This window comes from Eschrichtius robustus, chromosome 8, assembly GCF_028021215.1.
Source record: "Eschrichtius robustus isolate mEscRob2 chromosome 8, mEscRob2.pri, whole genome shotgun sequence".
Taxonomy (NCBI): domain Eukaryota; kingdom Metazoa; phylum Chordata; class Mammalia; order Artiodactyla; family Eschrichtiidae; genus Eschrichtius; species Eschrichtius robustus.
This window is the reverse complement of record NC_090831.1, coordinates 26,478,623-26,503,106: the sequence shown is the minus strand read 5'-3', so window position 1 is coordinate 26,503,106 and position 24,484 is coordinate 26,478,623.

Here is a 24,484-nt window from a genome sequence, read left to right as displayed (position 1 = left end):
ATCCTTTAACCATTGACTCTTACCATATTCCCAGAAATAAGCATAGTGCCAGGCAGGAGGTAAGTAATAAATATTTGTTGAATAGATGAATGAGTAAATAAATGAATAATACTAAAAATACATTATTTTTAAATGGATGGATGGACGAATGGAAATGGGTAAGCCCTCAAAATTCCATGATTCTAATCACACAATAAGAGGATAGGTCTGGGGCTTCCCTGGTGGTGCAGTGGTTGAGAATCTGCCTGCTAATGCAGGGGACACGGGTTCGAGCCCTGGTCTGGGAAGATCCCACATGTCGCGGAGCAACTAGGCCCGTGAGCCACAACTACTGAGCCTGCGCGTCTGGAGCCTGTGCTCCGCAACAAGAGAGGCCACGATAGTGAGAGGCCCGCGCACCGCAATGAAGAGTGGCCCCCGCTTGCCGCAACTGGAGGAAGCCCTCGCACAGAAACGAAGACCCAACACAGCCAAAATAAAATAAAAAATAAAATAAATAATAATTAAAGGTGCTAATAATTTAAAAAAAAACTTTAAAAAAAAAAAAAAGAGGATAGGTCTGTGAAAGACAAAATTATTTAAGATCTTACTGTACACCTTTAATTTATGCATTGAGTCACTATGCCAATAGCAAAATTATTAAATAGAAATATTTACATATATAGTAGATGTCTGAGTTTATTAACATTGATATAAATAATTTGATACCAGAAAGACAAAAAGTACTTTTAAAAGGTTCTTTTTCAGTTTCATTAGTGGTGGAGAATAGATAGCTTGGTTAGAAAAGATAACCTTTAGCCCTCAGAGAAGCGCTTCTGCTTCTACTGCCAGATATTTTCTAGCCAAGGTTTCTGTACAACATGCTATTGTAGACTGATCTTTCCCCTTTTGTACTTAACTCTGGAGAAAAATAATATTTCACCAAGTGTTATTTTAACCTGAAAACAGAAAAATCCATGTATAACAATAGTAATTCCCTGCCACAAAATAGGAAATAAAAATCAGTAAAGATCAAGAAAATACTTAACTGCTAAACGACAAGAGAAGGAAAAAAAATACTTTGAAGGTGTGATAGGAAATTACATAATAAAATAATCTTGATGCTTTCAGCATTTAAGTTTGAAATGTTTTTGTTTTTCTCAGTAAGATATTTAAATGATACTAATTCCACTGCTATTAACACAAACAAGTTAAAAAATACTACTTAGATTTCTTTTCAAATATGTGTTATACCCATATATATTTTTCAAATACATATGTGTAAATTATATGGTCTTCAAATATATCTAGAACATATTTGCTATATATTATATAAAATTATATTATATAATTACATTAAATTATATATGTAAAATTTTATATTACACATACATATATACATTTATGGAGAGAGACTAAGAATTTGGGAAACAGATGTTTTCCTGGCAGTTTTTAACCATTTACCATTTAAAAAAATATAGACTCTTTGCTCCCCAACTGACTTTTTCTTTTTTTTTTAATAAATGTATTTCTTTTATTTTTGGCTGTGTCAGGTCTTCATTGCTGCACACGGGCTTTCTCCAGTTGCGGCGAGCAGGGGCTGCTCTTCGTTTCTGTGCACGGACTTCTCATTAACGGTGGCTTCTCTTGTTGCGGAGCATGGGCTCTAGGCGCGTGGGCTTCAGTAGCTGTGGCTTGCCGGCTTCAGTAGTTGTGGCTTGCGGGCTCTAGAGCGCAGGCTCAGTAGTTGTGGCACACGGGCTTAGTTGCTCCACGGCATGTGCGATCTCCCCAGACCAGGGCTCAAACCCGTGTCCCCTGCTTTGGCAGGCAGATTCTTAAGTACTGCGCCACTAGGGAAGCCCTCCCCAATTGACTTTTCATCCACTTCATGGCTAGGTATTTGATGTACAGTGAAGTTTATTACAGGGGATTTAATTACAAATGATTTATCACATTATCACAACTGTGGAATGTCCTATGTCCTCCTTCCTACCCCACAGAGGTAACCACTATCCCAAATTTTATGTTCATCTTCATTTGTTTTTCTTTGTATTTTTACCATATTTCTGCACAAAAATATTTTTTCTGTTTGCTTTACATGACTGTTCAATCTGTACTTCGTAACTTAATTTTTCATTGAAATATGTTTCAGATAATCAGCCATGTTAACATGTGAGATGTAATCAGCCATGTTAACATGTGAGATGTATTTCAATCATTTACACAGGGGCATAGTATTTCGTTGTAGGAATATGTTCTATGGTATTTATTTATTCTCTTCTGTTTTCCATGTTAATCTCTTAAGAACAAGGCTCTTATGAATAGTGTGGTTCTTCTAGCGGATGTGTGCCGAAGTTTCACTACAGTATATATCTAAGCTAAACGTGGCTAAATGCAAAACTGTTTATCAAAGTGACTCCACTAATGTGTACTCCCACTAGCAGTGAATGGGAGGGCCCACTGCTCCATATCCCCCGATCTTGGCAGTATTTATTAGCAGGCTTTTAAAATATACCAATCTAGTTAAAATGGTATCTCATTGTGTATGTGTCTAAGAATACAATTCAGTGAATTTTAATATATTCACAGTTATGTAACCATGAACACAACTTAATTTTGGAACATTTTTATCACTCCAGAAAGAACCCATTAGGAGTCACTCCCCATAAACTTCTGCTCAGCAGTAGGGAACAATTTCTGTCTGTATAGATTTGTCTACTCTGAATATTTCATATACACGAGAACATACAATATGTGGTTTTTTGTGACTGGTGTCTCTTAGCATAATGTTTTCAAGGATTATCAGTGTTCATGTGTATCAATATTTCATTTCTTTATATTACTGAACAATATTTCATTGTATGGATATACTGCATTTTGTTTATCCATTCCTCAGTTAATGGACATTTGAGTTTGAACATTTTGGCTGTTATGAATAATGCTGCTATGAATATTTGTATACAAGCTTCTTTGTGGACATATGTTTTCATTTCTCTTAGGTATATACCTAGGAGTGGAATTGCTGGGTTATGTGGTAACTCTGTTTATTTAACATTTTGAGGTACTACCAAACTGTTTTCCAGAGTAGCTGCACCATTTTACATTCCCACCAGCAGTGGATGAGGATTCTAATTTCTCTACAACTTTGACAACAATTATTATCTGTGTTTTTAGTTATAGTCATTCTACTAGGTATGAAGTGCTATCTCATTGTGGTTTTGGTTTGTATTTCCTAATGGTTCATGTAGAGAATCATTTCATATGCTTTTTTACGATTTTTATATTATCTTTGAATAGATATCTATTCAGATCCTTTACATAAATTTAATTAGATTATTTGCCTTTTTTACTCTTGAGTTGTAAAGTTTTTATGTGTTCTAGATGCAAGTCTTGTACGAGATATATCCTGCAAGTGAGTCCATGTCAGGTCAAATAATGACAACACTCCGTAAACAGGTATTTTCCAAGGAGCTGTAAAGTTAGTTAATAACAGTTCTCTGGCCATGGGACTTTTTGATGAGCTTCAAACCTGGTCCGCCCCCCGCCAGTGGCTGCAAGGCTGCTGGTTCTCACAGCTCTGAGGTTTTGAGGCTGATAATTTTCAAGGCTACTGTGGAGCTGGGAAGAAGAGGACTTGTATCCAGAATACAGAAATAACCCTCACAATTCAATGATAAGAAACCAAAAATCCAATTTAAAAATTGGCAAGAGATTTAAAGAGACACTTTACAAGACAGGTATGACAACTTAGAACATGAAAAGATGCTCAACATCATTAGTCATTAGGGAAATGTAAATTAAAATCTCAATGAGATAACACTTCATACCCACTAGAATGGATAAAAATAAGACTCTTAATACCAAGTGCTGGTGAAAATGTAGAGCAACTGGAATTCTTTCACTCTGCTGGTGGGAGTGAAAAAAATGGTACAAATACTTTGGAAAACAGTTTTGGAATTTCTTACAACATTAAAGAATTTCTTACATGCTTCAGCAGTTCCACTCTAGAAATCTACCCAACAGAAGTGAAAACTGTCCACACAAAATTCATTAGGTGAATGTTCATAGCAGCTGTATTCATAATAACCAAAATCTAGAAACAATTCAAATGTGGATTAACAAATTGCATTACATCCATAGAATCTGTTCGACACTAAAAAGGAAAGAACTACTGAAAGGTGCAACAATATGGATGAATTTCAGATGCATTGCACTGAAGAAGCTAGACAAAAAAGGCTATATACCATAATGATTCTATTTATACGACATTCTAGAAAGGGCAAAATAGTAACAGTAAATGGATCAGAGTTTGACAGAGGCTGGGTGTAGGGGAATGGAATTGCCTGCAATGAGGCTCAAAGGAACTTTTTGGAGTGATGGGAAATTTTCAATATCTTGATTGTGGTGGTTTACATTATTATTAATATAAAGTAGAATTATATTTACATTTAATAGAGTGAATAAATAGACAGAAATAGCATTAAGTCCATAGCAACAATGTCAACAACAGCAAATGTGTAAGGTTTACAGGAATAAATCTAAAAAATATGTGAAAACTTCATGTTGGAACCTTATAAAGCCTTATTAAAATATTTTAGAGAAAACCTTTATAGATGGAGAGAACCATTATGTTCATGGATCAAAAAAAATTGAATGTTATAAAGATGTCAGCTTTCCCCAGATGAGCCATAAATTCTAATTAAATTCATTGACTCAGCAAATATTTACTGAGTAGCTATCATTACTCAAGCATGATCTGTTTTAGGTACTTGAGATGTACCAATGAACAAATCCAAAAGAACCCTGCCAATTTTGAGTTTATAGTCGAGCTGGGTAGGAGATGGCTGGGTGAGAGGGAGATAAAATAATAGGCATACGAATAAATAAACCATATAGTATCTTAGAAGGTAATACTTGACTATGAACAGAAAGTAGACACAAGTAAATGATTAGAAGTAGTGGGGAGGGGATTGTGACAGGTTACTATTTTACGTAGAGTTTTCTTTAAAATCAAAAACTGCATTCTAAAATACATACATGGAAGATCAAATGGGCCAAAAATACTAACTCATTACTGAAAAAAAAAACATACTAGAGAGAGATTCTCTAACAGATATTAGGATTATTTTAAAGTTTTACTAATATGGTAGTATTGTATTGGTGACTGATAGAGAAAGGAACAGAATAGAGAACTCATAAGTATACCGAAAGAGCTATGGAAGCCGTATAAGTAAGGAAAGGATGGATTACTTATTAAGTGGTCCTGGAATAGAAATCTACTTCCCATATACTGAGAAATAATTTCAAATGGATGAAAGACTTAAATATAAAAGACAAAGTATTCAAGATGGTAATGTAAGAGGGGAATACCTTCATGAAATTGAGGTAGGAAAGAAGTTCTTAAGCAGAATTTTTAAATTGGAAACATTTCTTAATGAAGATTTGAAAAGGAAGCTACATTATATTTAACTGTTGAATCTCACTATGAATATCCACTGTATTAGTAATCAGAAAATTTGAGTTGAATTCACAGCATCATTTCACATTCATCAGACTGACAAAAAATAGAAACTTACAATTTCAAATAACAGCAAGGATGTGGAACAATGGATACCATTATATTTTGCTCACAGGAGTAGAGAGTGGTATAACTTCTTTGTAAAGAAAATCGTGATGCCTCGAAAGTTTTGAATATAAGGTCCTAAAGTCATGAACAAGAATGTTCATCAGATCATCATTTTAAATAAATTAGGGTGCAGCAAATCCTCATGAGTACATCTCAGGAGCATGATATTGAGCATGCAAAAAAAGTTACAGTGGAAAGCCTGTAGTATGGTTCTATTAATGTAGATTTCAAAATCAAGCAAAAGGAAACAACATATTGTTTGTGGATAGTTATGTATATGGCAAAACAATATAACAAAGTATGATTAACACAACTTCTGGCATTTACTTTTTTTTTTTTAAATTAATTAATTTATTTATTTATTTTTGGCTGTGTTGGGTCTTCGTTTCTGTGCGAGGGCTTTCTCCAGTTGCAGCGAGCGGGGGCCACTGTTCATCGCGGTGCGCGGACCTCTCACTGTCGCGGCCTCTCCCATTGCGGAGCACAGGCTCCAGACGCGCAGGCTCAGTAGTTGTGGTTCACGAGCCTAGTTCCTCCGCGGCATGTGGGATCTTCCCAGACCAGGGCTCGAACCCGTGTCCCCTACATTGGCAGGCAGATTCTTAACCACTGCGCCACCAGGGAAGCCCTGGCATTTACTTCTTAGAGGTAGGGAAGGGAAGTAATTGAGGAGGGGCACATAGGGACTTCAAACATTAAAATATTCTATTTCTTAAGCTTCATTGTGGGTAGGTGGGCATTGTCTATTTTAAACTATTATAAACATATATGTTTATAGATATACTTCATGATGTAAACATTAAAAGAATTGAATATATATTCAACTATCAAATTTCAGCCCTATGGTCATCTTATCCATTCCATTTTACAGGAGATATATGAAACCCCATCTAATATTTTGTTTGCAGAGGTTAAGCAACTCTTAACTGTTTTTGAAAAAAAATTATCTTGCAAGTTTTTTGTTTTTGTTTTTTTTAAATGGGGCAGATTTAACATTCTCTGGAGAAATCGGGACACTTTAGAAAATAAGTGCTGTTAATGCTATCATAGAGAGGTTAAAATTGTTTTCTCTCTTCTCCCCATAGCATAGACCAGAGTGTATTCACAAGTAATTGAGTCAATCATAACAAAAATTATAGTAGTAAGAGTTAAAGCTTGCTGAATACTTACTATGTGTCAGGAACTTTTTTAGGTGAGAGGACATAGCCGGCAAAAACCTCTACCCTGATGGAGCTCACATTGTCATGGGAGGAGAGAGAAAATAAAGAAAATGATATAAACATGCTGTGTTAGAAGGTGATCCCAGATATGGAGAAAATTGAAGCAGGGAAGGGCCAAGGAAGTGCCGAGGTAGGGGGTGGGTGAATTTTAAATAGGATGATTAGGAAAGGCATCCCTAAGAAGATGACAGTTTGGCTCATGACTTGAAGCTGGCGAAGGAGACTGTTAAAAGGAATCCAGGGGGAAGAGCATCCGGGAACAATAAACAGAGTTATAAGCTCTGAGGCCAGAATATGCCTAGTGTGCAAGAAATAGCAAGGTCAGTGATAGATGGATGGAGAGGGTCATCAGGGGCAACAGAGTAGGAAACAAAATTAGGGGGGTAGATCATATGAGAATTTACAGTTTATGATGAGAGATCTTGCTTTTATTTTAAATGAGACTGACAAAGTGTATTCTAATTGTATTCTACTGACTTACATTTTAACAGGATCATGCAGAATGTGACTGAGAACTGAAGTTGGCCAAGGCAGAAGCAGGAAGACAAGGCAGAAGGCTATTGCAATAATCCAGGTAAGTGATTATGGTGCCTTGGACCATGTTTTAGCAGGCAGGGAGTGAGGTGTTTGGATTTTGAAGCTAGGACAGACAAGACATGCTTACAGAATTCCTGTGGTTTGTTAGAGAAAGGGGGAGTCAAGGATGACTCCAGTGTTTTTGTCCTGAAGAACTGAAAAATACAGTTGCCATCTTTCCACCCTAAGGTGGGGAAAACTGCAAGTGAAGCATGTTGGGAGAGAAAGATCATGAGTTCAGTTTATTGTTCAGTTTGAGATTTATATATGAGCCTGGAGTTCAGAGGAGAAGCGTGGGCTGAAGAAATAAATGTCACTTAAATATATGGTACTTATGGTCCTTAAGGGAGTGAAAGTAGGTAAAAAAATAAAAGAGGAACAATGCCCGAGCCCTGGAGTTTTCCAATATTACAAGATCAGGGAACAAATAAAAAGAACAGCAAAAGAGAGGAAGGGAGTGTGATTGGTGATGGGGAATGGAGAAGGACAAGGAGTGAATTTTGTCCTGGAAATGCAGGACATGTTTCAAACAAGGGGAGGGATATTAACTTTGGCAAATGCTGCTCGTAGTTTGAGGAAGATGGGGACCAAGAACTGACTATTTACCTGTATGGAAATCACCAGTGACCAAGATAAGAGAAGTTTCCTGGTGGGAGTGGGGTTTGGGCTAAAGCTGATTTGAATGGGTCTAAGGGAAAAAATAGAAATTGGAATCAGAAAAGATAGACAACTACCTGGGGTTTTGCTATAAAAACAAACAACAAAAATAAGATGGCTGCTGCAACAGAATACGAGGTCCAGAGATTTTTTTTTTTTTTAATGATGAGAGAAATCTCAGTGTATTGTACATGCGAAAGAGAATGATCAAGTTCAGAGGGTGATTGTATGAGCCGGTCTTTGAGATGGGAGAGGAAATGGGACCTAGTGCACAAGTGGAGAAGGAAGCTTTACAAAGGAGCACAGAGCATCCATAGTTACAGGAGTGAAGGTTGAGTCCAGGAATGCTTGATGATGGTAGATGTGTAGGTGTGGTTATGGGAGCTGGGAAAAGAACTCTTCTCTATCTTTGAATTTTCCATGGCGAAGGAATCACAGATATTAACTGAGAGCAAAGATGAGAGAATAAATTACAAGTCTGATGAAAGAAGAGAGACCTTAAAACATTTTTTTATGAGAGTAGAAGACTGAATAGACTAAGAAGGAATGTGTAGTATTATTGCTAGAGAGCTCCAAAGACCCACTTCAAGTCAGTGGTCATGAAGTTCAAATGAAAATGGTGATTATGGCAATATGTTTTTCTCCTACCGAAACTGATGCTTTGGTAGAGGCAGAGAGTACAACAAAAGACAGAAGAGATTTTGGGTATATGTAAGAGAATGAATAGAAGGTTTGATTGTGGAATGTAAGTTTCGTAAAAGGGAAATGAGTTCATAAGGGAAATGCAGAAAAGTGGTTTTTGTAAGATTAACAGATTGTATTACTGGGTTTGAAAGATTGTTTGATAATAGAGCGGGCACTTGAAATTGAGATGATGTGGGTTTGCAATGACTGCTAATGACACATCCTCAGAGATGTATACATTTGTTGATCTTTGCCTTGATTGTAAATTTTTAATAATTATAATCAATAGTATCCATTGTATTTTTATTTCTTAGAATAATATACTTAAAGTTTATTTATCACTTTGTTTTGTTTTGTTTTTAATTATTTAATTATTTATTTATTTATGGCTGTGTTGGGTCTTCGTTTCTGTGCGAGGGCTTTCTCTAGTTGCGGCTTGTTTTGTTTTTTACTGAGGTATAGTTGATGTATTCAATACAATATTATATGTTTCATGTGTACAACATAATGATTCACAATTTTTAAAGGTTATACTCCATTTATACTTATTATAAAATATTGGCTATATTCCCTGTGCTGTACAATATATCCTTGTAGCTTATTTATTTTATACATAGTAGTTTGTACCTCTTAATCTCCTACCCATATCTTGCCCCTCCCTCCTTCCCTCTCCCAACTGGTAACCACTAGTTTGTTCTCTGTATATCTTTGAGTCTGTTTTTTGTTATATTCACTAGTTTTATTGTTTAGTTTCCATATATAAGTGATACCATACAGTATTGACCTTTGTCTGACCTGTTTCACTTAGCATAGTGCCCTCCATCCATGTTGTTAAAAAAAAAATGGCAAAATTTCATTCTTTTTTTATGGTTGAATAGCATTCCATTGTGTGTGTATATATAGATATAGATATATATATATATATACACACACACATACATATATATATATATATACCATATCTTCTTTATCCATTCATCTGTTCTTGGACACTTAGGTTGCTTCTGTGACTTAGCTATTGTAAATAATGCTGCTATGAACATTGGGGTGCATGTTTCTCTTTGAATTAGTGTTTTTGTTTTGGATAGGAGTGAAATTGCTGGGTCATATGGTCATTCTATTTTTAGTTTTTTGAGAAACCTCCATACTGCTTTCCACAGTGGCTGCACCAATTTACATTCCCACCAACAGTGCAAGAGGCTTCCCTTTTCCCCACATCCTCGCCAATATTTGTTATTTGTGTTCTTTTTGATGCTAGCCATTCTGACTTGTGTGAAATAATATCTCATTGTGGTTTTAATTTGCATTTCTCTGATGATTAACAATGTTGAGCATCTTTTTTGTGTGCCTGTTGGCCATGTGTATGTCCTCTTTGGAAAAATATCTATTCAGGTCTTGTGCCCATTTTTTAATCGAGTTGTTTGTTTTTTTGATGTTGAGTTGTATGAGCTGTTTATAGATTTTGGATATTAGTCTCTTATGGGTCATATCATTTGCAAATATTTTCTCCCATGCAGTAGCTTGCCTTTTCCTTTTGTCAGTGGTTTCCTTTGCTATGTAAAAGTTTGTAAATTTAATTAGGTCCCATTTGTTTATTTTTTGCTTTTGTTTCCTTTGCTTTAGGAAGCGGATCCAGAAAAATATTACTATGATTTATGTCAAAGAGCATTCTGCCTATGTTTTGTTCTAGCTGTTTTATGGTTTCTGGTCTCACATTTAAGTCTTTAATCCATTTTGAGTTTATTTTTGTATATGGTGTGAGAAAATGTTCTAATTTCATTTTTTTACATGTAGCTGTCCAGTTTTCTCAGGACCACTTTTTGTACAAACTCTTATCCACATTATATATACTTGCCTGCTTTGTGGTAGATTAATTTCACAGAAGTAGAGCAAATAATTTTAAAATTTGTATAGAAACACAAAAGACCTCAAAAAGCAAAAACAATCTTGAGAAAGAAGAACTGAAAGAATCATGCTTCTTGACTTCAGACTATATTACAAAGCTACTGTAATCAAAACTTTATGGTACTGGCACAGAAACAGACATGTAGATCAATAGAACAGAATAGAGAGCCCAGAAACAAACCCACACACTTATGGTCAATTAATCTATGACAAACCATGCAAGAGTATACAATGGAGAAAAGACAGTCTCTTTTAAGTGGTGCTGGGAAAACTGGACAGCTACATGTAAAAAAAATGAAATTAGAACATTTCCTCATGCCATATACAAAAATAAAATGGATTAAAGATTCTGCTTAGCTTTTTATAACAGCTTAATGTTTACATAGGTATTTTATTGTATTAAGGCATTGAACACTCCTTAATTCTATATAAAAAAGAATTATTATTTTAATTCTTAAAAATATTTTTTCCTCATTCTTTTAATTCTTAGTAAAAAGTTGTAAATAGTGTTTCTTTCCTGTAATAAATAAACAGAAGTTGGTAATAAAGGATATATTAGTTATGTGTAGAGTGCTGCCACAAAAAGGACTCAAAAGTAGGTTGGCTTAAATAACAAAGATATTTCTTTCTCTCATGGAAAAATTGTGTTACATCTTTTGGGCTGTGAGGAAATTCTGTCAGGAAGTTCTTTCTCTTGTGGTCATTTAGGGACTCAAGTTCCTTCCAAGTTCTTGCTTCTCCCATCCTCCAGGGCAGGCAGGGGTCTTAAATTTTTTATGCCATGGACCTCTTTAGTAATCTGCTAAATTACATGGACTTTCTCAGAATAATGTTTAATAAATGCATAAAGTAAAATGCATCAGATTAAAAAGGAAACAAATTACATTAAAACACCATGATCAAAATATGTAGATGTGTGCTTCCTTAACACTTTAAATTATAAGATATAAAAAGTATATTATGGGTATAAATACCGTAAGTTTGAAGCAATTAGGGACAAAAGCAATATTTTAAGATATCTGCAATGGCTATAATATGATTCAAAAATCCCTATGATTTCTATTTTTGACAAAGCCACACATACTATTAATAGTACTATAGTGTATTGTCTACATTTTCAACAGATGAAAGTCTTAAATTTTATCTTCATTTTTATTAATTTTTCACCATCCAAATTTCATGAGCACATTGAATTCTATCTAGTGTTGGCCCTTGGGTTACGGGTTAAAGGCTCCTTTTCTATGGTGTTGATGTTATGTTCATGGTCTACTCTGAGTAGAAGTGGAAGGAGAATGTGAAGGTCCGAAAACTTAGGCCTAGAAGTTGGCACATTGTCCTTCCAGCCCATTCCATTTGAGATAAATCAATCACATATGACACCCAACTGCTAGAGACCTGGAGAAATGTAGACCAGGCATACATCAAGAAGATGAAAGGACAAGTTAGAGGACCACCAGCAGACTCTGCCACAAAGGCTACACCCTTCATCTCCCCCGTTTGCCCTTGTCCTTCCCTTTCGGTGTTTGTTTTATTTTGTTTAAAGTCAATTAATTTTCTTGTAGGTATGTTCCTTCTGGGTAGTCTCTGAATCTATTAGAAAATCTTCTAATATTAGGATTTTCAGAGAAAATTTTACTTCAAGGTACATTAATCATATGAAGACAGTTTTAGCATCATAATGCAAACAAATGCTGGGAAGATTATTCAGAGATAAGAAAATGCAAGTATGTTATACACGATCAAGTGTATGGTCAAGTTGGTCTATTTTTCTAAAATTTTATTAAGTAAAGTAGTTCTTAAAATAAGTGTGTCATCTGACAAATATGACATTAACTCTATATATGTATTGTTTAAAAATTTCTTATATGTATGTGTATATACATGTACATATTGCTTTTACTTTTTAAAAATTCTAAATCACACAGATTTATTTTTTTAGACTCATACAAATTAGTAGCTAACCTAATAATCTTGTAAACCAACAATATAATTATAAGCTGACCTTCTAACATTGCCTAAGGAAGAAGGACCAATTTTGGACAATGAAGATGACTATCCCATCAGATTATTCTACTGCAGTATCTCTGGTATAACCAGTGAGACCCATATAATTATGCCTTCTGGTAGTTAGACGGGAGAAAGGAAAATCCACTTTTACTAACTTTTTATTTATCAGAACATTTTAAACTTGAAAAATTATTAGTTCTGAGAACTTTATATCACTTGTAATCACCTCAAATTTTTTTTTTTTTTTTTAAAAAAGGATATAAGAATGAAAGTAAAATTTGCTTCCAGGGAACCCAGTTCCATGGGAGCAATCTGCCTGAGGCCAACCTTGACTTCATCCAGGGCAGAGGTGTATAAATCAGTGCTTATTTTAATGGTTTATCTAGTCCATCTTTAAAGCCACGGTTTTCTTATTTAATAGAGAATGATGAGTGATTTTTTGGTAATTATAAATAAAATACATTCTCTTGGATCTATTTAGTATTGATAATTACATAATTATACCACCATGTTCCATCAGTGTTTCTTAACCTTTTGCAGGGTACCACTGTGGAAACTTGGTAAAAGCTATGGACTCTTCCCTCCAAAAAAAAATATATATATATATATCTACACAAATAAACACAAGTTTTGCATAAAGTTTAGGGGTGTTTACTGACACCTCAATACTCTCCCAGAGGCATCCTTAGAATTCAATTCAGGACCTGTTTAAAACCCTGCTTCTGTGTTCTCATGTAATGGCAAAGGAATCTATAAAAGAGTGGTAAGACCATTTTTCTCTAAGTCTCTTCTATAACAGATACTTTTTTTCATTATGCTGGTCTTCTTGCTAGCAAAATCATCTTGGTGATATTTTCTTGTTCATTCTTGATACAAATATATTAACTCTATCTTTCTAGTATAGTTTGGTTCTCACCAGTACAAACTAATGGAAGTAAGTGATGTTGTGAATCATCTAAAATAATACATTATTTACAAGGCTCACTTGTTTACTTACATTTGTTTAAAGCAAGTTAAGATCCTAATTATATTTTAATTACTTTAATATTAAATTGTGTGCACTTCTCAGTATATATTACCCTAGAAGAGACAGAAATCCAGAATTGTATTGAATGACGGAGGAAATTTCTCATGTATAACAGGATGATGAGTGGGAATTTTCTGGTTGTCCCAGAATTGGTGACTAGAACCCAAAGACTAGGACAAAGAGGTACTAGGTACTCACTTCTGAAGAAGTGGAGGTCAGAATCCAAAAATGGAGGTCAGAATCCTCTCTGTGGGGTTTATTAGGCAGGATCAGAGCCAGCCCTGGAAAACTGCGGAGTAGTTAGTAGCACAGGTGCTGTACTGAGTCCGCTTGCTTCAAATCATGGCCCAGCCACACTAGCAGTGTAACCATGAGCAAGTCACTTAATCTCCCTTCCCCCCAGCCTCCCCAGTAAAATGGGAATAATAATAACTACAAAAATAGTGCTCACAACAGTTACACTTAGCACATAGTAAAGGCTCAATGGTGCTCATATCTAGTGGTCAGTAAATACAACTCGATATTTTCTATGCTGCACTGTCCTCCTTTGTAAATACCTACTTCGTAGGATTATTGTGAAGATTAAATGCCAGCATAGGTGTAAACAACAAGAAAAGTACGTGGGCCTAGATAAGTACTCAATAAATGTGTGGTTCTGTCCTTAGTTAATACAGCTGTTCCCCCAGGTGTGTGCACGTGTGTGTGTGTGTGAAAAACTGGAGAGGAGAAGAGACACAGTTGAAGGCATGGGTGTAGCAAGCCCTGTGGAATGGAAAGTGTGCTCTTTGATGACGCTCTTTCTGTATGAGAAAAGGTGTTCCCCCCACATCCAAAGCAAAATAAGGAGGAGGTTTCATTAGAATCACCCAGAGATGAAGCCTCCCTGTAGAAAGAGCAGGGACTCCATTTCCTTCTTGAATGCCTGTTTAGCAAAAGACTTGCTGACATGCCATGTTGCCAGTATTCCTCCCCAGTCCATTTAATGTCTCATCATTCTTTAGGTATCACCTCCAGTGTCACTTCCATAGGTAGCTTTTCCTAACCCTCAAACCAGGTAAGATCTCCTGTATAGGCAGGTAACTCTTCTCTTTACAGCACTTATCAGACGTGACACTTTCATATTCATTTTGGGTCTACTTAATAATTATCTACCTTATGAAGATACAAGGTTTAATAAGACAGGGACTGTGTATTCATATCTCACTCCAGTGCCTAGCTGGATGTGACTGGCTTATGGTTAAGTACTTGATAATTTGGGGGTAAATAAATGAATGATGTAAATTGGGGGAGAGACTTATCAGTGTTCAGTTGAAATTGAATGGTGTTGAATGTTACGTTCACATGATCCTAAAGAAACACAAGTGCTAGATTAGTTTAGCTAGGAAAGAATGAGATTAATTCTGGTTACATGATCATAGGAGGTTTATCATATAATGGCAGATTAGAATGAGAATTTTAAGGTAGGTAGATTTCAATAAACAAGTTCAAGAGGAGAGACATTTAATAAAACGTGTGCTAAATATACTGGATTATGAATAAATGAATATGGGAAAGAAAAGAAGGGAATTTATGAAAAAATAATGAAAGACACATCTATAATTGTGAAAAATTTGTCATTATACAGCCCCTTTGGTGTGATGCTAATTATTTAGATTCCCACAAAGAGTGGTCAGGTATTAAAGCTTTTAAGCAGAGAAGGACCTGAGAGGTAAAATAGACAAGGTTTATATAGAAAACCAAAAACTACGTTAGGTATTTTGTGCAGAAAGTGACTTGACAGAGGATTGGGTACAAAAATGTCTGGAACAGTTTGAGAAGTAAGCACCAGCCTGGGTCTTCAGAGGTGGCTGTACAATGATTCTCAAAACCTGAGAAGCTAAAAAGTAGAACACTAAAACTCTGCCAGGAAAGTTTTAAAACTGCTGCAGGAAAACTTCATATCCATATGGCTTTGGTGAGCAACAGAAACAAACAAACCAGGTCAAACATACAAAATGTCTCCATATTAGTCCTGCCTTTCAAGTACCACAGCATTGCATGTAATTGGCAAAAACCTAATTTGCATCAAGAAATCTAGCAGTGGAGCTTACGGGCTGGTGAACACAGTGAAGTCCTGGGAGGATAGTACACCCAGAGCGGGAATGAAAGCCCCTCACCCACCGTGCCTTGTCCTATGCATCTCTTCCATTTGGCTTTTCCTGAAATGTATCTTTTTTTTTCTAATAAACTGGCAATAGAGGCTGAATCTTGAACTTTATAAGGAACGCATTTGCGTTTCAGAGTTCCTACCTGGTCTACCTACAGCTGCAATCAACTGCAGTTCTATCACACCTTCATGATGTTTCCCCTGGCCACAAATGCACTAAGTACAGTTGACCCTTGAACAACACAGGTTAGAATTGTGTGGATCTACTTATATGTGGATTTTTTTTTCAGTAGTAAATACTATGGTACTCGTGATCCTTGACTGGTTGAATCCTTGGGTGGGGAACACCACATATATAGAGGGCTAACTATATACGCAGATTTTTTTTTTTTAAACATCTTTATTGAAGTATAATTGCCTTACAATGGTGTGCCAGTTTCTGCTTTATAACAAAGTGAATCAGTTATACATATACATATGTTCCCATATCTCTTCCCTCTTGCATCTCCCTCCCTCCCACCCTCCCCATCCCACCCCTGTAGGTGGTCACAAAGCACCGAGCTGATCTCCCTGTGCTATGCTGCTGCTTCCCACTAGCTATCTATTTTACATTTGGTAGTGTATATATGTCCATGACACTCTCTCACCCTGTCACATCTCACCCCTCCCCCTCCCCATATCCTCAAGTCCATTCTCTAGTAGGTCTGTGTCTTTATTCCCGTCTTGCCACTAGGTTCTTCATGACCTTTTTTTTTTTCTTCCCTTAGATTCCATATATATGTGTCAGCATACTGTATTTGTTTTTCTCTTTCTGACTTACTTCACTCTGTATGACAGACTCTAACTCCATCCACCTCATTACAAATACCTCCATTTCATTTCTTTTTATGGCTGAGTAATATTCCATTGTATATATGTGCCACATCTTCTTTATCCATTCATCTGTCTATGGACACTTAGGTTGCTTCCATGTCCTGGCTATTGTAAATAGAGCTGCAATGAACATTTTGGTACATGACTCTTTTTGAACTATGGTTTTCTCAGGGTATATGCCCAGTAGTGGGATTGCTGGGTCGTATGGTAGTTCTATTTGTAGTTCTTTAAGGAACCTCCATACTGTTCTCCATAGTGGCTGTATCAATTTACATTCCCACCAACAGTGCAAGAGGGTTCCCTTTCCTCCACACCCTCTCCAGCATTTATTGTTTCTAGATTTTTTGATGATGGCCATTCTGACCGGTGTGAGATGATATCTCATTGTAGTTTTGATTTGCATTTCTCTAATGATTAATGATGTTGAGCGTTTTTTCATGTGTCTGTTGGCAATCTGTATATCTTCTTTGGAGAAATGTCTATTTAGGTCTTCTGCCCATTTTTGGATTGGGTTGTTCATTTTTTTGATATTGAGCTGCATGAGCTGCTTGTAAATCTTGGAGATTAATCCTTTGTCAGTTGCTTCATTTGCAAATATTTTCTCCCATTCTGAGGGTTGTCTTTTGGTCTTGTTTATGGTTTCCTTTGCTGTGCAAAAGCTTTTAAGTTTCATTAGGTCCCATTTGTTTATTTGTGTTCTTATTTCCATTTCTCTAGGAGCTGGGTCAAAAAGAATCTTGCTGTGATGTATGTCATAGAGTGTTCTGCCTATGTTTTCCTCTAAGAGTTTGATAGTGTCTGGCCTTACACTTAGGTCTTTAATCCATTTTGAGTTTATTTTTGTGCATGGTGTCAGGGAGTGTTCTAATTTCATACTTTTACATGTATCTGTCCAATTTTCCCAGCACCACTTATTGAAGAGGCTGTCTTTTCTCCACTGTATATGCTTGCCTCCTTTATCAAAGATAAGGTGACCATATGTGCATGGGTTTATCTCTGGGCTTTCTATCCTGTTCCATTGATCTATATTTCTGTTTTTGTGCCAGTACCAAACTGTCTTGATTACTGTAGCTTTGTAATATAGTCTGAAGTCAGGGAGCCTGATTCCTCCAGCTCCATTTTTCGTTCTCAAGATTGCTTTGACTATTCGGGGTCTTTTGTGTCTCCATACAAATTGTGAAATTTTTTGTTCTAGTTCTGTGAAAAATGCCAGTGGTAGTTTGATAAGGATTGCATTGAATCTGTAGATTGCTTTGGGTAGTAGAGTCATTTTCACAATGTTGATTCTTCCAATCCAAGAACATGGTATATCTCTCCATCTACTTGTATCATCTTTAATTTCTTTCATCAGTGTCCTATAATTTTCTGCATACAGGTCTTTTGTCTCCTTAGGTAGGTTTATTCCTAGATATTTTATTCTTTTTGTTGCAGTGGTAAACGGGAGTGTTTTCTTAATTTCATTTTCAGATTTTACATCATTAGTGTATAGAAATGCAAGAGATTTCTGTGCATTAATTTTGTATCCTGCTACCTTACCAAATTCATTGATTAGCTCTAGGAGTTTTCTGGTAGCATCTTTAGGATTCTCTATGTATAGTATCATGTCATCTGCAAACAGTGACAGCTTTACTTCTTCTTTTCCGATTTGGATTCCTTTTATTTCCTTTTCTTCTCTAATTGCTGTGGCTAACACTTCCAAAACTATGTTGAATAATAGTGGTGAGAGTGGGCAACCTTGTCTTGTTCCTGATCTTAGTGGAAATGGTTTCAGTTTTTCACCATTGAGGACAATGTTGGCTGTGGGTTTGTTATATATGGCCTTTATTTTGTTGAGGAAAGTTCCCTCTATGCCTACTTTCTGCAGGGCTTTTATCATAAATGGGTGTTGAATTTTGTCGGACGCTTTCTCTGCATCTATTGAGATGATCATATACGCAGATTTTTGACTGCACAGAAGGTGGGCACCCCAAACCCCCTCATTGTTCAAGGGTCAACAGTAGTCTCAAAAATCTAAGCATTCAGAAAGTTACAGCAAGAAAGATCCACTGAAAACACTCACCATATGACCCAGCAATCCCACTACTGGGCATATACCCTGAGAAAACCAAAATTGAAAAAGAGTCATGTACCACAATGTTCATTGCAGCTCTATTTACAATAGCCAGGACATGGAAGCAACCTAAGTGTCCATCGACAGATGAATGGATAAAGAAGATATGGCACATATATACACTGGAATATTACTCAGCCATAAAAAGAAAGGAAATTGAGTTATTTGTAGTGAGGTGGATGGACCTAGAGTCTGTCATACAGAGTGAAGTAAGTCAGAGAAAAACAAATACCATATGCTAACACATATATATGGAATCTAAAAAAAAAAGGAAAAATGGTTCTGATGAACCTAGGGGTAGGACAGGAATAAAGATGCAGATGTAGAGAATGGACTTGAGGACACAGTGAGCAGGAAGGATAAGCTGGGACGAAGTGAGAGAGTGTCATGGACATATATACGCTACCAAAGGTAAAATAGATAGCTAGTGGGAAGTAACCGCATAGCACAGGGAGATCAGCTCCGTGCTATGTGACCACCTAGAGGGGTGGGATAGGGAGGGTGGGAGGGAGACACAAGAGGGAGGGGATATGGGGATATATCTATATATATAGCTGATTCACTTTGTGATACAGCAGAAACTAACACATTGTAAAACAACTATACTCCAATAAAGATGTTAAAAAATAAAAATACTCACTGGATTTTCGTGACAAATTTGGTAATGCTGTGCTAGCCAGCCGAACCATTTTCTGTGTTGTTCTGTGGTTGCATGCAAGCACAGGATGGAATATAATGCAACCTGGTAGAGTCACCCCAAAGGGGTAGAGAGATAAGTAACCATTACAATTCCTCTAATACAGAATTGTTTCAAAACAAATTTGTCATCTAAGCCCTCTGCTGCTCATTATAGCATAATTGATGAAAGAAAATACATTAGAAACCTAAAGAAAGAAACAAAGCAAACAAACAAAAATCCAGCAGCAAAGAAATGCAGTCGTGGTCTCTGTCTCTGCCATCTCAATCTCTCTCTCTCTCTCCATACCACACTCTCTCTCACCACACTTTCAGGGAGAAGACGCGGAGTTTGGGTCAATGCACTGCATCCATCACGAAAAGTTTCTGTTTTGATTAATTCAGTGCCAGTGTACTAGTTGGCGTGGAGTTAAAAGATTGATTGCAGTTGTTGGTGAGGGAGAAAAGTCACCAGTTACTTACCTCCTGGTACATGCGTTGTGCTTTCGAATAAGACAAAGTATTCAGCCAATGTATTAGATGACTTTTTCTTTCAGAGTGGTATGTAATTACTTATTCCCTTTATATAGTCAGTATGTTTAAAAAATCCTTTAGAAGATGAATTTGAACTGTAGCAACATTTCAATTTATATTGAGGGACCAAAAGCGCCGTAAACGTTTTGAATCGTCTTCCACTGAAAGAAAGCAGATAAGCGGGCGAAAAATGTAATATTTGAAAGTGTGTAATGTTATGGTATTAGCTTTAAAAAAAGAGATATTGGGGCTTCCCTGGTGGCGCAGTGGTTGAGAATCTGCCTGCCAATGCAGGGCACACTGGTTTGAGCCCTGGTCTGGGAAGATCCCACATGCTGCGGAGCAACTAGGCCCGTGAGCCACAACTACTGAGCCTGCGCGTCTGGAGCCTGTGCTCCGCAACAAGAGAGGCCACGATAATGAGAGGCCCGTGCACCGCGATGAAGAGTGGCCCCCGCTTGCTGCAACTAGGGAAAGCCCCCGCACAGAAACGAAGACCCAACACAGCCAAAAATAAATAAATAAATAAATAAAAATTTTAAAAAAAGAGGTATTTAGTGTAATCACCACATTTCATTAATTTTTAAACATTAAGGAAATATGGCCTATGAGTATTACATTTCCAAGAATAGCATCCACACTTGGTTAATCACCAATAATCCATTCATGTAGTTTATGTATAGCCATGACCAGTCTGCAGCCCACACCCCAGTCTACATTTTGCTTTTTACAGTCCTTCCATTTGGAAATGAAAGTCAGGATCCTTGCCAATAACAACCACCTCCGGTGTTTTCAGTATTGCTACCATCACCCTGGCAACACAGAAGACAGGACATAAATAGTTGCTCTGCCAAACATATCTATTGCCTTATTATACTTGTGGGAGTTAGAGTTGTCAAGGGAAGTTTATACCGAAGTTAAAAGTAAATTTGAACTTATCAATGGCAAGACTTTCTAAAAAGTGCATCCCCACTATATGTAGACAATCAAGTGGAAGTGTAAATAAAATATAAACTCCATGATACCAAAAAAAAAAAAAAAAAAAAAAAAAATACCTGTCCTGTTTCCCAGCACTGAGCATTAGTAGATGCTCTATAAATGTTTGCTGAATGGATGAATTTGTTCAATGCATATATGGGTTTCTCAAGTCAAAGCATACAGTTTGACATTATTTATTATTACTTATGTTACTGTGTTGGTTGCGTTAACATTTTAATAAATCATAGTCCACAATGTTTTTAGGTGACAGAGTTGTAAATGGGTATGGAGATTTAATATTAGTTTCACTTGAACTGTCTGGTATGTATAATTAGACATAATGTTATCAGATGTCATCAATGCTCTTGACACTGACTTAGGTGCTTTTTTATACATTTGTGGCATTTGTAGCCTCTCCAATGCCACGTGTTGTAGGTATTTTGCAGATAAGAAGACCTAGACTCTAATCAGTCAGCAAAGTTGACCAAGATTAACTCAGCTTGTCAGGGGAGGGCAAGACATGAACTCAGTTTCATCTGGCATCAAAGATTACACTCCTGTTCATTCCCAGACTTCCTCTCCTGGTATCTCTGCTCCATCTCTACAGTTGTTTGGGCCTTTCCGGAGGTAGGAAGCTAATCTACCAATCATCTGTTGTGTGAATCTGGTTTTACCTTCTTGGAATCCCTGCTATCATCTCTCTTGAGTAGTGATCTTGGAACCTTTTCCATACTTCAGAAACTACCCACTTTCAAAGGAGAGGGACTGTGGGCTCAGAGCAGAATGGAATATCCCACGTGTGTACTGAGGATCTTTTTGAGAGTGGAACTGGCTTTTGGAAATGGCTTAAGAGAAGCACTGGGTACAGTGGGTTTTGTGTCACTTTAGAATGAGCATAATCTGACTTAAAAGAAGCCGTTAAATAAGAGACTAATGGGGGAAAAAAAATTAGATACATCACTGATCTCCCAGATGAGGAAATACTGTGGCCTGGTAGCGAAAACATGAAATTTGGAATCAGAAATTCCAGGTTTGAATCTTAGCCCCATAAACTACCAATTTTTCTCACTTAGACAAATTACTTAAAGCCTGATTCCTCCTATTTGTAAAATGGCCCATTACAAACTTTGACGTTCGAGGTTATTGGGAGTTTAACTGATAGCATAGGGAAGCATTTTGTAAAGGGTAAAGTGCTGCACAAATATGTTATTTGTGATAACAGTATAGTTACTATGTTACATTGTAATATTACCTTAGTGTTAATTCTAGGACAGAACCCAGAGTATTTAATCCAACATTGTAATTTTACAGATAAGAGAACTGAGGCATAGAGGAGTGAAGTGAGACAAAGATTCCCAGTAAAGGTGGGATAAAAAGGAATTTGAAAATAGACACACACCAATATTGCCCAGAATCTATGTATTCCAGTACATTGTTTAACCATGTATACAAGATTTTAAATGGCAATCATTGCTTTCTGTATTTCACTAATCTAAAGCTTTCTTAAAAACTGAATAAAAGAAAAATAATCATTATGATAACTGCTATTTTCTCCAGACAGAAAAGTCCAATTTGTAAGATACTAAAAATTTGCATGAGAATTTTGGTATTTTAATAGAGTAGGGTCACTCACTCTATTTCTCACTCTGTTAGGGACCAGATGATTGTGTCCCCCTAAAATTCATATGTTGAAGCTCCATCCCCCAATGTGATGATATTTGGAGATGGGTCCTTTGGGAGGTAATTAGGTTTAGATGAGATCATGAGGCTGGGGCCCTCATGATGGAGTTAGTGCCTTTATAAGAAGCGTGCTATCTCCCCCTGCCCTGGAGGGTGTGAAGGCAGCTGTGTACAAGCCAGGAGCTCTTACCAGAACCCCTCAGCTGAGCTGGTACCCTGATCTTGTACTTCTCATCCTCCAGAACTGTGAGAGATAAATGTCTATTGTTTAAACCTCTCATTCTGTGGTATTTTGTTATAGAAGCCCAAACTGACTAATCCACACTCTTTCTCAGATTTCTAAAGTTTTGGCCTAGGCCATGTGTCTGTTATGCCTTGATTTTTCATTCGTTATTCAAATCATTTTTTCAGTATTTGGAGAGGGTCCTCTGACCCCCACCAGTCCTTTAATGGAAAACGATGCTTGTGATGATCCTCTCGACCCTACTCTGTTAAAACAGAGAGCTTAACTTCCACCAGGTGGCGCCAAACCATAGCAGGGATGGGAAGGGATGGATTTAGCTCCTTCAGCCTGATTGCTGGAAACTGGGGGCCGGCTTCAGTAGGTCAGGCCTGGGCACTTGAAATAAAGCAACCCTTTATTTTATTCAGTTGTATCTTCAAGGCAAACTTCTCGGATATGGCAGGTTTTACTGTAAGAATGAATGCTTCTTCCTCACTGCTTCTAAACATGCTATTTCCTTACTAGGGCTAATGAAACTTCCTGACCTTTCAGCTAAGGCTTCCAATGCCAAGGTCTTTTTCAGCCAGCATGTTCAGATACTTTTATTGACCATAAGACTGGATAGAGTTTGTTTTCTATTCTATTCACTTTTCTAAATTTTTTAATAATAGTAATTTTAAAAATTTAAGGACAATTTAGATTGATTCCCCCAGTATATCAACTCAGAGTGTATTAATATAACAGTGCCAATCTCTATCTACATTCAACTTGAAGTTGGTTAGCCAAGCAGTACCTTGTTGACAGTGTTCATTACGGTCAAAGTTCTCCAAAGGACACTATACTTTAATCAACATTACAAGAAGCTTTGAACATTCGACCTTCCCTTTAGAACTATTAGGAATCTGCTTCTTGAGATTTTGACTACATAAGACAAACATTTCCAAAGGCAAACCACCCTTTTCTTCTAACCTCATTTCCATGGAAAGAGGAGGAGACATCAAAGTCTGGGTGGTCTGCTTTTGTTTAAGCATTATCTGTTGAAACGATGTAAGGTCATCCCTTGGGACTTCAATCTCCTTGATAGTCTTTACCACCACTCTTACTGACATGAAAGGAATCCAAAATTTATTCATCACATTTCACTATTTTTAATAATTTATTGTCAAAACTGGTTCTTGAGACTCCAACTGGAATACAAAATTACTGTGTATATTTCCACAATTGAGGCAAACATAAGTTTTTTTTAAATGTTCAACTGAAAGTATTATTAGAGAACAATGAATCAAAACCCACTAATTTTACAATGAGAAAGCTGTGATATAGAAAGAACGTGTTGAAACTTATACAAAATTAGTATAAGAATAAGGACTAGAAGTTAATGTTTGTTCATAATTCCTTATATTCTGTGTCTTAAACCGACAATTTCACAGCTCATTGTAACAGGAGACCTTAGGGAGATTGAGGAATCTTGTGGTGCCTAGTGAAAAAATATCCCTCTGATAGGTTTCTCCATTGACTGGTTCTGGATTCGGTTAATCTGTTTCTCATGTTTTGGAGGGTATTATCATAGAGATGACCTTT